Source organism: Moschus berezovskii, chromosome 1, assembly GCF_049115385.1.
Source record: "Moschus berezovskii isolate FMDL1 chromosome 1, NW_MosBer_1.0, whole genome shotgun sequence".
NCBI lineage: Eukaryota > Metazoa > Chordata > Mammalia > Artiodactyla > Moschidae > Moschus > Moschus berezovskii.
The window spans coordinates 9,902,365-9,916,020 of record NC_142460.1 but is presented as its reverse complement, the minus strand read 5'-3'; positions in this window follow the sequence as shown (position 1 = coordinate 9,916,020).

The following is a 13,656-nucleotide window of genomic DNA, read 5'->3' as shown; positions in this document are numbered from 1 at the left end:
ACATCATGAGGAACACTGGGCTGGAAGAAGCACAAGCTGGAATCAAGATTGCCAGGAGAAATATAAATAATCTCAGATATGCAGATGTCACTACCCTTATGGCAGAAAGTGAAGAGGAACTCAGAAGCCTCTTGATGAAAGTGAAAAAGGAGAGTGAAAATGTTGGCTTGAAGCTCAACATTCAGAAAACAAAGATCATGGCATCTGGTCCCATCACTTCATGGGAAACAGATGGAAAAACAGTGGAAACAGTGTCAGACTTTATTTTGGGGGGCTCCAAAATCACTGCAGACACGTGTATACTTATGACTAATTCATGCTGATGTATGGCAAAAATCATCATAGTAATGTAAAATAATTGTCCTCCAATTAATTAGTCAATTTAACTTTAAAAAATGTGAGGCCAAAAAAGTGGCAAACAGTATGGAGGTTCCCTAAAAAACTGAAAGTAGAGCTCTCATATAATCCAGCAATTCCACTCTGAGACATGTGTCTGGAGAAAACCATACTTTGAGAGGATACATGACCCCCAGGGTCCTTTCCAGCACTGTTTACAATAGCCAGGATGTGGGAGTAACCTAAATGGCCATCAACAGATAAATGGATAAAGGAGCTGTGGTACATATATAAAATGGAATACTACTCCCTGGTGTGTATAATCTTAAAAAAATGATACACATGAACTTATATACAAAACAGAAACAGACCCATAGACATGAAAAACAAAGGTATGGTTACCAAAGGGGAAAGGGAGTGGAAGGGATAAGTTAGGAATTTGGGATTAACAGACACACTCTTGTATACAAAATAGATAATCAACAAGGACCTACTATATAGCACAGGGAACTATACTCAAGATTTTATAATAAGGTGTAAAGGAAAAGAATATCAAAAAGAATACATATGTGTATATGGACTTCCCTGGTGGCTCAGATGGTAAAGCATCTGCCTACAATGTGGGAGACCTAGCTTTAATCCCTGAGTCAGGAAGATCTCCTGGAGAAGGAAATGGTAACCCACTCCAGAATTACTGCCTGGAAAATCCAATAGACAGAGGAACCTGGTAGGCTACATACAGTCCATAGGGTCACAAAGAGTCAGACACAACTGAGCAATTTCACTTCATGTATATATATATACACACACACACACACATACATGTATATGTATGTGGAACTGAATCACTTTTCTCTGCAACTGAAACGAATACAACATTCTAAGTCAACTACACTTCAATTTTTAAAAATGTGAGGCCAGAGAAACTCACACGATGCTGAGGAGAGAATGAAATGTCTTGTCTGAACAGCATCCTTAGCCACGTCTGGCTAGATTTGATGCTCATGTCCTACAACCCAGCAACCTCACATTAGATCTACATGCCTGTAGAAAGTCTTACACAGGGTACTCAAGGAACCAAATACAAACACGGTCTCTGCAGCACGGTGTGTTTTAGTGAAGAGGTGAACCAACCAAAATGTCCTAAAGGTGGGATATGCATAGCATGGAATACAATACAGCCATTAAATTGATAAGCTAGAACTACATTTATGAACAAATCTTGAAAAGAGTTGCAGAAGGATACATTATGACATCATTCATACAACATTCTAAAATCTGAGAAGCAATATCATGCATTGTTTATGAGTACCCACAAATGGAGGTAGAGCATATGTTGGGATCAGTTCAGTTCAGTTCAGTCGTTCAGTCGTGTCCGACTCTTTGCGACCCCATGAATCACAGCACACCAGGCCTCCTTGTCCATTGCCAACTCCCGGAGTTCACTCAAACTATGATTTAAAAAGTGTAAACCAAGTCATGGAAATAAATGTAAACTTCAAATAAATCCTTATGCTATACCTAGAATCATGTTAAGATTGTAAGGAAATAATACATACATGTATACATATATATATACATATATCAGTTCAGTTCAGTTCAGTTGCTCAGTTGTGTCCGACTCTTTGTGACCCCAAGGACTGCAGTACGCCAAGCCTCCGTGTCCATCACCAACTCCTGAAGCTTACTCAAACTCATGTCCATTGAGTCGGTGATGCCATCCAACCATCTCATCCTCTGTTTTCCCCTTCTCCTCTCACCCTCAATCTTTCCCAGAATCAGGGTCTTTTCAGATGAGTCAGCTCTTCTCACCAGGTGGTTAAAGTATTGGAGTTTCAGCTTCAGCATCAGTCCTTCCAGTGAACACTCAGGACTGATTTCCTTTAGGATGGACTGGTTGGATCACCTTGCATTCCAACGGACTCTCATGAGTCTTCTCCAACACCACAATTTCAAAGAATCAATTCTTCAATGTTCAGCTTTCTTTATAGTCCAACTCTCACATCCATATTCTCTCTCTATATATATGTACATATTATATATATATATATATATATATATATATATATATATTCTAGAAACCTTGACCTAATGCAAACTCCTCAGGGCAAGGATCATTTTTATATAAAATATAAATTACCTTTAACACCAAGCATCAGGGGAACTTTTCTCCTTCATTGGTATATTACAGAATTTGAATCAATGTATAAAACTAGTTTCAATTTTGACTTGAATTTTATGTCTGAGTGGTCACAACTTGATGCACGTAAAAGGAAAAACTGGTGCAATTAAGTGACATTGACTGCAGGAACAATCGCACTGTAAAGACAGGGAACTTTTAAACAGGTGTATTGCGTATTTGAACATTCAAGCCAAGAGTAGAATACTGGCATGTGTGCTGTTGAGAACCAACAGCAAAGAATGATCACGAAGACAGAGTAAGGCTGCGAAGTAGAGCCAGTAATTGCTTTGGAAATCAAAGAAGGAATAAAAAACACTTGGGATGTAAATAACTGGGAGAAACTTCAGAGAAGAAATAGAATTCACATCAGGTCTCTCCCTCCAGTTCTTTAAGAAAACAGTACAAACTCCTTCCATGCCTTAAAAGACTCTGCAAAAATCTGCCTTTTGCTCACTTTTTCAGTCCAAGCTCTCTCCCCTGCAAGGAACCTCTTCCTCTCCCTATCTCTTGTTCATCCTCTGGTTGGGCCTCACCTGCTTGGGAACACCTTCCATAAATTCTTGGAGCTGAGCAGGGTAACCACCCCCCACCCCAAACTCCCACTATATTCTCCCATTCCTGGATTGCTCCCTCTGGGTCCTCATCCGTTCAGTTCAGTGCAGTCACTCGGTCGTGGCCGACTCTTTGCGACCCCATAGACCACAGCACGCCAGGCCTCCCTGTCCATCACCAACTCCCCGAGTTTACCCAAACTCATGTCCATTGAGTCAGTGATGCCATCAAACCATCTCATCCTCTGTTGTCCCCTTCTCCTCCTGCCCTCAATCCTTTCCAGCATCAGGGTCTTTTCAAATAGGTCAGCTCTTCCCATCAGGTGGCCAAAGTATTGGAGTTTCAGCTTCAGCATCAGTCCTTCCAATGAACACCCAGGACTGAGCTCCTTTAGCATGGGCTGGTTGGATCTCCCTCCTTGCAGTTCAAGGGACTCTGGGAAGCTTATACTGGTATACTGGCTTGCCCATCCACTTCTCTATGTCCCCAGGGGCACTCAAGTGAGCATCCCTATTAGTTCATCACTGTATCCCCACATCCCAGATGGTACCTGGCACTTAAAAGGCACCCGATAAAGACTGAGTAAATGAGCAAACTCATCTTGAAAGAGAAATGTAGTTTAGTTTGACGGGGGAGTGGGAACTGGCATGAGCAATGACGAGGAAAAGCTGAGAAAACAGAACAGAAATATGTGTGTTTGTGCACTGCAGTGGGGAGATTGGAAGTTTGTGAGCAGAGCTTGGAAGGGACCCAGGGTGGCTGGGTTGGGAGTCTGGGGACTACTGGAAGCTGAGGCCACAGCAAGTGTTGCTAGTTGCTGAGAAGTCTTATTTTTTAGACTTAAAAGAACCTCAACAAACTTAAAAAAAATCTTGAACCACTTCCCAGTAGCCAACCTGTTTAAATTTGGAGTGTCCTATAAACAAAATTGCATGCTTTCAGAAAGGAACCAAAGCACATGCATTAAGCACACATTTCCCCAGGGATTCTGTGAAGTAAAGACCCCTAACCGAGTCTTGACATGGATGAAACATTGCAGAACAGCTGGTCAGAATAACAGATGACTAATAATCCTGTGATACTTCTGGAAGACTTCATGTGACATTTAAAATCTGATTCCTAACTCTTTTATCTGAGTGTGAGCAGTGGGGGTGAGAATTTGAATAGTTATAGTTGAAAATGTGTGCAGCCTCTGTGGGACTCCCTTGGTTAGAACCTCTTTCCATCTCTGACCCAGAACTCGGGAATGTCCTTCTGACTAAATTCTTCAGCCTCACCTTGACCACACTTGCACCTCACTTTTCATGATATGCGAGGATCTTAACAGGCACTCAAGAATTATTTTTCTTTACACAGGAATGGGTGAATGAACAAGCCCTGTCTTGCTGGCTAATTTCCTACTGCCTCCTTCTATTTTCCCTGGCTTTCACTTCCCAAGCTGAATTTGGATTCTGGGTTAGGAAGAAGTCTGATAAGAGCTGGAAGCTGTCCTCTGCACAAATGCTGCTGAGAAGAAAGCTCTCATCCCCTGTGATGAGGACGACAGCTGTGTGGGAGCCTGGCTCACAAGACAGCTCTTTAAAGTCTCTTCAGAAGCATATCTAAATAGAAAGCCCAGAGCCAAATTCACGCACCTATGGACACCTTATCTTCGACAAAGGAGGCAAGAATATACAATGGAGAAAAGACAATCTCTTTAACAAATGGTGCTGGGAAAACTGGTCGACCACCTGTAAAAGAATGAAGCTAGAACACTTTCTAACACCATACACAAAAAATCTCAAAATGGATTAAAGATCTAAATGTTAGACTAGAAATTGTAAAACTCCTAGAGGAAAACATAGGCAAAACACTCTCTGACATAAATCAGAGCAGGATCCTCTATGACCCACCTCCCAGAGTAATGGAAATAAAAGCAAAAATAAACAAATGGAACCTAATTAAGCTTTTGCACAATGAAGGAAACTATAAGCAAGGTGAAAAGACAGCCTTCAAAATGGGAGAAAATAATAGCAAACAAAGCAACTTACAAATAATTAATCTCAAAATTATATGAGCAGCTCAATTCCAGAAAAATGAACAACCCAAAAATGGGCCAAAGAACTAAACAGACATTTCTCCAAAGAAGACATACAGATGGCTAACAAACACATGAAAAGATGCTCAACATCACTCATTATCAGAGAAATGCAAATCAAAACCACAATGAGGTACCATTTCATGCCAGTCAGAATGGTTGCTATCAAAAAGTCTACAAATAATAAATGCTGGAGAGGGTGTGGAGAAAAGGGAACCCTCTTCACTGTTGGTGGGAATGCAAACTAGTATAGCCACTATGGAGAACAGTGTGGAGATTCCTCAAAAAACTGTAAATAGAACTGCCACATGACCCAGCAATCCCACTGCTGGGCATACACACCGAGGAAACCAGAATTGAAAGAGACACGTGTACCCCGATGTTCATCGCAGCACTGTTTATAATAGCCAGGACGTGGAAGCAACCTAGAGGTCTATCTGCAGATGAATGGATAAGAAAGCTGTGGTACATATACACAATGGAATATTACTCAGCCATTAAAACTAACACATTTGAATCACTTCTAATGAGGTGGATGAAACTGGAGCCTATTATACAGAGTGAAGTCAGAAAGGAAAACACCAATACAGTATATTAACACGTATATATGGAATTTAGAAAGATGGTAATGATGACCCTATATGCGAGACAGCAAAAGAGACACAGATGTAAAGAACAGACTTTTGGACTCTGTGGGAGAGGGCGAGGGTGGGATAATTTGAGAGAATAGCATTGAAATTTGTATATTACCATATGTGAAACAGATGACCAGTCCAATTTCAATGCATGAAACAGGGCACTCAGAGCCGGTGCACTGGGACAACCCAGAGGGATGGGGTGGGGAGGGAGGGGGTTTCAGGATGGGGGACACGTGTACACCCATGGCTGATTCATGTCAGTGTATGGCAAAAACCACACGACATTGTAAAGCAATGAGCCTCCAATTAAAATAAATATTTTTTTTAAAAGAAGCATGTCTAAGACTCTAGGTTGATGGATATTCTGAGAACAGACTAGTAAACAGCCTAAGTCATCTCTTTTCAATCTAGTGTAGTTAGATTTACAATGTTGGGTCAGTATCAGGGGTACAGCACAGTTACTCAGTTTATACATGTACATATATTCTTTTTCATAATGTTTTCCCATATTTGCCTGTTTGTGCTCAATCATGCCCATATAGGTTATTACAGAATGTTGAGCAAAGTTCCCTGTACAATACAGTAGGTCCTGTTTGGTTATATATTTTGTATATATGTGTATCTGTTGATTCCAGACTCCTAGGTTATCCCTCCCACCATAAATTCTTTTATCCTCTCAGTAACTTAGCACTTCTTCAAGGTAAAAAGAATTGTTCCTAGTATGACACAAATTGATCTATAAGTGTCCTGTGTTTCATGGTGTTGGAGGGCCACAATCCAGATAGTTGATGGCCCGTGAACCGGCCTCATCAGCATCACCTGGGAGCTTGTTGGAAATGCAGAATTTCTGGGCTTCAACCTGAGGCAACTGGATCAGAATCTACCCTTTGACAACATCTTCAGGTGATTGCTGGGCATATCTATGTTTAAGTGCTGGCCTAGAATTCACTTGCTTGAAGTTCTGCCAATGAGTAGGTGCATTTTGCTAATTTTCATTTCAGCTTGGCGTCAATATTAGGGATCAACCATGTAGCATGCATTTTGCCATAATTAGGGGATATAAAAGTAAATAAGGCTCCCCTGATTTATGGTGGCTCAGTGGTAAAGAATCTGCCTGCAATGCAGGAGACACAGGTTTGCCCCTTGGATTGGGAAGATCCTCTGGAAGCGTGCATGGCAATCCACTCCAGTATTCTTGCCTGGAGAATTTCATGGACAGAGGTACAGTCCATGGGATCGCAAAGAGTTGGACTTGACTGAGCAATGAACAAAGGTAAATAAAGATGACCTATACTGGAGAAGGCAATGGCAAGCCACTCCAGTACTTTTGCCTGGAAAATCCCATGGTCAGAGGAGCCTGGTAGGCTGCAGTCCATGGGGTCTCTAAGAGTCGGACGACTGAGCGACTTCACTTTCAATTTTTACTCTCATGCATTGGAGAAGGAAATGGCAACCCCCTCCAGTGTTCTTGCTTGGAGAATCTCAGGGACGGGGGAGCCTGGTGGGCTGCCGTCTCTGGGGTCACACAGAGTCGGAAACGACTGAAGTGACTTAGCAGCAGCAGCAGCAGCATACCTTGAACTAATGATCTAGCCAGGAAGGCTGAGTCAGAAAGAGAGATCACTTTGATTTCCTGTAGTAGTACTAGGAGGAGGTGAGCCGAGAGCACTGTGGAAATATGTAGGCCTCCTTACCCCAGCCTAGAGAAAGCATCATAAAGAAAAGGCCCATTGATCTGGAAGAAAAATGATACAATGGCCAGGCAAAAATCAAGTAAGTAATCCAACCAGAAAATAAGTTGTCTTTCCCAGCTCTTTGTCCTTAAAAATAATAGGTTTTTGTCTAAACCATAAACCCTATTGTGTTCTGGGGAGGGAGGATTGACTATATGAATTTTGTGTTGCTAACTGGGGTTAGTGGTGATGGAGATGAGGATGGAGTGGTGAATACAGGCCAGCCACAGAGAACCATGTGGGCCACGTCTAGCTTCTGTTCTGGGGGCACCAGAGGAAGGATGTGGTTGACCTTTTATTATGGCTGGTCTTGGCTGCTGAGGGAAGAGGGAATTGGAGGGGAGAAGAACTAGGTACAGCATAATCGGGTAGTTATCCAGGCAAGAGTGGACAGTGCTGCTCAGGTTGGGGATGAGTGGACATGTAAGGGAAATATCTAAAAGGTAAGACGAGCAGGACATGATAACTGTATGGTTGTGACAGAGAATGAGGGAGAGAGAGCTGGGTATCAAGAACAGCAGTTCTCAGACTTGACTGTACAGAAGAATCCCCTGGAAAGCTCCACCTCCTCCCAGAGTTTTTGATTCAGTGAGTCTGGGGTGAGGTCTGAGAATTGCATTTCTAAAAAGTTCCCAGCTCAGGCTGATGCTGCTTGTCCCAGGACCACATTTTAGAACCATTGTTTGAGTGTAGCCCAGTGATTCTTGCCTTTGATTGCTCCTTGGGAACCACTCAGAGCTTTTAAAACTGCTGATGCCTGAACCTTACACCCACGGTTGGTACAGGGTGCAGTGTAGACACTGGGCATTTTTAGCACCAGGTGATTTGGAAAAGTTGGTTTAAAACTCAACATTCAAAAAACTAAGATCATGGCATCCTATCCCATCACTTCATGGCAAATAGATGGGGAAACAATGAAAACAGTGACAGAGTTTATTTTTTTTTCACTGCAGATGGTGACTGCAGCCATGAAATTAAAAGATGCTTGCTCCTTGGGAGAAAAGCTATGAGAAACCTAGACAGCTATTAAAAAGCAGAGACATTACTTTGCTGACGAAGATCTGTCTACTCAAAGCTATGGCTTTTCCAGTAGTCATGTATGGATGTGAGAGTTGGACCATAAAGAAGGCTGAGCACCAAAGAATTGATGCTTTTGTACTGTGGTGTTGGAGAAGACTCTTGAGAGTCCCTTGGAGTGCAAGGAGATCAAACTAGTAAATCCTAAAGGAAACTAATCATGAATATTCATTGGAAAGACTGATGCTGAAGCTGAAGCTCCAATACTTTGGCCACCTGATGTGAAGAGCCTGCTCATTAGAAAAGACCCTGATTCTGAGAAAGATTGAAGGCAGGAGAAGGGAACGATAGAGGACCAGATGGTTGGATGGCATCACTGACTCAATGGACATGAGTTTGAGCAAGTTCCAGGAGACGGTGAAGGACAGGGAAGCCTGGTGTGCTGCAGTCCATGGGGACACAAAGAGTCAGACATGACTGAGCGATTAAACAGCAACAAAGGTGATTCGATCATGCAGCTGAATGCCAGCTAAATGCCATGTATCATATCTGGAACACAGACACGGGAGTCATTTTTGAATTTATTAAAATTATTTCCGAATATTTTCTTTTTCTTGATTAGTTAAGTAACACGGCAAAAAGTTATTGCCTCTCCTGGATCTTTGTCCTTAGAAAAGGTTTTTTGTTTAAACCATATATCCCATTGTGTTCACAGAGAAGGGGGCCTGGACATATGAATTTTTATTGAAATGCTTCATAATATGTGTCCTCACATGTGTAGAAATATGTAGTCAATCCGTTTGGAAGATCACTATGATGTTTGGTGATTACTATCTAAAAGGGTGATTACTATTTACATTGAATAAACAAAATAGACACTATTTCCAACCTAAGACAAGAGGAGGAAGCAAAAAAATCACAAATTTGTTGAGTTCTTACTGTATACCAGATGCTATAATTGGTGATTTATGTACATTATTTCATTTAATGCTGACACTCACAAAAAGGAAAAATGAGTCGTCATTATCTCCATTGTAAAAGTGAGGAACCCAGGACGCAGAAAGAAAATGTCACACAGTTCAAGGTAAAGAGGGATATAGAAATGGGCTTTCCTGTTTCTCCCAAAGACGGCGTTCTTTTTATTCATTTTCATGAGAAGAGAGATTGGCTCCAAAGTACAGAGAAAGATAGTCACCTGCGACATCAGGCGCTTGAATTCTAGCCCTTGCTCTACCCTAACTAAGAATGTTGAGCATGTTTGCGTCTCACTGTGCCGCCTTGAGTGAGTCGCCACGTCCTTTGGCCTTGACTTCCTCATCAGCAGAGTGAGAATAAAGACTGTACCTCGCTCCACTGATAGATAAATGAGTAAAGAAGATGTCACACCACGTGCACGCACACACACACTCGAATATTACTCAGCCATGAAAAGAGTACAATAATGACATGTACAGCCACACGATGAACCTAGGCTGCTCTGGACAGCTCTGCAACCTGGACTCACTCTGAACAGCTATTTTTGTTGGGTATAAAATTCTGTGTTCTCCTGAAGTAAATCTGACAGAAAAAGACAAATATGATACCACTGTTTGTGAAATCTAAAAAAAAACAAAAAACTATACAAATGAACTAATTTATAAAACAGAAATAAACTCACAGCATAAATTTATGGTTGTCAAAGGGAGGAGATGTATTAGGAGTGTGGGATTAACAGAATATAAGTCAAATAGCAAAGACCTACTGTATAGCCCAAAGCACTATACTCAATGTCTTACAGTATCTGGAAAATAGTCTGAAAAAGCAAATGTATATATGTATTGTTATTGTTAAGTCACCAAGTCATGTCTGACTTTTGCAAAGCCACAAACTGTAGCCTGCCAGGCTCCTCTGTTCATAGAATTTTCCAGGCAAGAATACTGGAGTGAGTTGCCATTTCCTTCTCCAGGGGATCTTCCTGACCCAGGGATTGGACCCGGATCTCCTGCATTGGCAGGCAGGTTCCTTACCACTGATCCACCTGGGAAGCCTACACACACACACACACATATTTATAACTGATCACTTTGCCAAGCACAACATTGTAAATTAACTATACCAAAATAAAAGTAAAACTTTTAAGTAGCAGTGAGATGCAAAACATGCTTAAATTTTTTAAAATCACAATTTCAAAAAAAAAAAGTGCCCAGTTCACTGCACTAAGTGAAATAATTTTTAGCACAGTGCTTGGCATGTGGAAAATAGTAACTTGCCTCTTATTCTCCTCCTCCACTTTATCACTGTTACTAGCAACATAGTGATACTGAGCCCATATTCACTAAAATTCCCTTGCTTTATAAATTTCATGATTAAGGATTTGCTGGTTCTTTGGTATCTACAGCTTCTTTCTGAAGCCCTTCAACCAGTGACCTCATCTTAAGAATTGGTCTTTGTTAAAATCAGCCAAACTCTCCTGTCACCTCCTACAGCACCTGTGTCCTCAGGATGTCCAGCCAGCTGTGGATGTTCCATCCATAGCTGTGAAAAAGTCGGGTCAGTGTTATGGTGACTCTCACTACAGGGGCTCCACTGTGCTGAGTTGGCTGTGTTCAACTCCCTCTGCAGCACCTGTGTGAGATCCCTCACACCAGACCAGCAGGATTTCTGTCCAGTGGACACAAGTGCAGTGATAAATGGACCACACTTCACGGCTTGGATGCTGAAGGCCCTGTTCTGTTATCTGATATCCTGTAGGCTTGAAGATGGTCCAGGATGAAATTTGGAATCTTGTGATGTGTAAGACTTGTTCTACCACATACTGGTTAGGTGATGCTGGGTTTGTGACTTAACTTCTTAGAACGCCAGTTTTCTCATTTCTGAGACTTGTTTTGTGAGATGTGGTGTGTGTAACCGTGCATTAGTGTTCAGCTTTGTAGCAGCTGCTCAGAGGCAATTAGGAGCCATCCTAAAGACTCTATTTGGGAAGCTGGCGATAAATTTCAGGGTAGACCAGGGGACAAGGTTGTACAGAAATTTGGAGAGTGCTAAACATGGCTTTCTAAGCCTTTTACAGCAGACGTGGCTTGCCACCATGGTGACACTTCTGTCACTCTTTAAATAGCATAGTGCAGCAGCAATTTTCACTTCAGCATTCCCACTGGCTACATTTCTAAGAATTCTCCTATGCACCATCTGGGATAGAACCTCAGACACCTTCACACGCATCACTGTTCCATAGCAGTGGGCTGACTGCATGGTGAGGCAGTCGATGGCATTCCTTCTCATATATGCCTGCTAGTGGCAAGGAGGCTTGTTTACCCTCCTGTGAGCATGTCTGCAGGGGGAGAATGTCTGCAGGGCTCCTGCCAATGTTTGCAAACTTCCAAGTTGGGAGACTTCTTCCAGCTGCCTGCAAACATGTTCTGACCTTGATATCTGGATCCCTTGTTTCATGACTTATCCCTGCAGTTGGAATAGCTTTTAATTGAGCAGGGTTTTACCATACAACCTAGTTTTACCCTAGTGCCAATAGGGAAAGGACGCAACTAACAAAGGATCATATTTGCTTGGTTTTCTAGCAGAAACCATCTGGAGCTGATCTGCCAGCAATAATGTGGCTGTTTTTGAGAAAAGTTTCTGAAAGTGGGGTCTAAGGACCACTCTCATCAGAATTTCATAGGTCATGTTAAAATGGAGAGTTCCAGGTTCCCCTAGTTCTACTAACTTGTACTGTCTGGGTGTAAACACATAAGCTGCATTTTAATATACTTCTAAAGTGAGTCCTATGTTGTATTATACTTTTCTCTTCTAATTTGAGTTGCTGTAAAGTATTGCTGCTAAGTAGCTTCACTTGTGTCCAACTTTTTGCAGCCTTATGGACTGTAGCCCTTAAGGCTCCTCTGTCCAAGGGATTTTCCAGGCAAGAATACTAGCTGGGGTTGCCATTTTCTTCTCCAGGGGATCTTCCTGATAAAAAATATTACTAGCTCTATATTTAAAAAATCAAATAACACTCTGTGGGAGAAGGTGAGGGTGGGATGATTTGAGAGAAGAGCATTGAAACATGTATATTATCATATGTGAAACAGATTGCCAGTCCAGATTCGATGCATGAGACAGGGTGCTCAGGGGCAGTGCACTGGGATGACCCTGAGGGATGGGATGGGGAGGGAGTTGGGAGGGAGGGTCAGGATGGGGAACGCATGTACACCCATGGCTGATTCATGTGGAATGTATGGCAAAATCCACCACAATATTATAAAGTAATTAGCCTCCAATTAAAATAAATTAAAAACATAACACTTAAAGATTCAATGTGCTGTGTATTGCAATTGCATGCCATATTGATTTTAGCCGTTGTCTGCTGACTTCCTGTAATGATTGGTGAATATTTAGCAAGTTATCCAGCATAATCATCCATCCTTACCACTTTCATGTGGTCCCTTAAGCTTTCCTTAAATAAAAAGTTACAGCTGCTGGTTTGTAACTTTGTCGCTGGTCCTGTTTGCAGGGCCAGCTGTCTCGCTGTGCCCCATTCTGTGCACTGCGCGCTGAACGCATGGCAGGCAAGACACGAGCCAAGAGGCTGGAAGGAACTATGGGCAGCCACAGGAGCTGCAGACATGTTACTCCCTCCTGGCTGGCACAGCAGCTGTAGCAGGAGGCATAACGTAACACAGCACAACTGCACACAGCCTGTGGCCAAGCGAGTATACCGTGATGGGCAGGTGCAGTGCTTTAAGCGATGTCAGCTCCACATAATCGTCATTTACAAACGTGGGGCGAGAGCCTGACCCCACCGTCTTGGCTAATTTGCTGTCTCCCCACAATGACTACGTAAAGGTCACTTAGTACTGAGCCAAGAAGGAACTATGAATATCTTTCTTTTCCAGTTTCTGGTTTATCTTAGACTTTCAACTCTATCAAACAACTGCTAATTTAATTTTATAAATACTCAGATATATCAAATACTTTGCATTTTCTTCCTGTTGCCCTGGGACATTCACCCCTAGAGTACCCCATTCTTCTGCTATGTGTGGACTCTTTAATTCTGCTTTCCTTTGTAGAGTTCCTTTTATCTGGTTCCATACCTTCTACTTTCTTAATCTACTTACTTATTTTGAAAAAAGCACATCTTCTATTAAC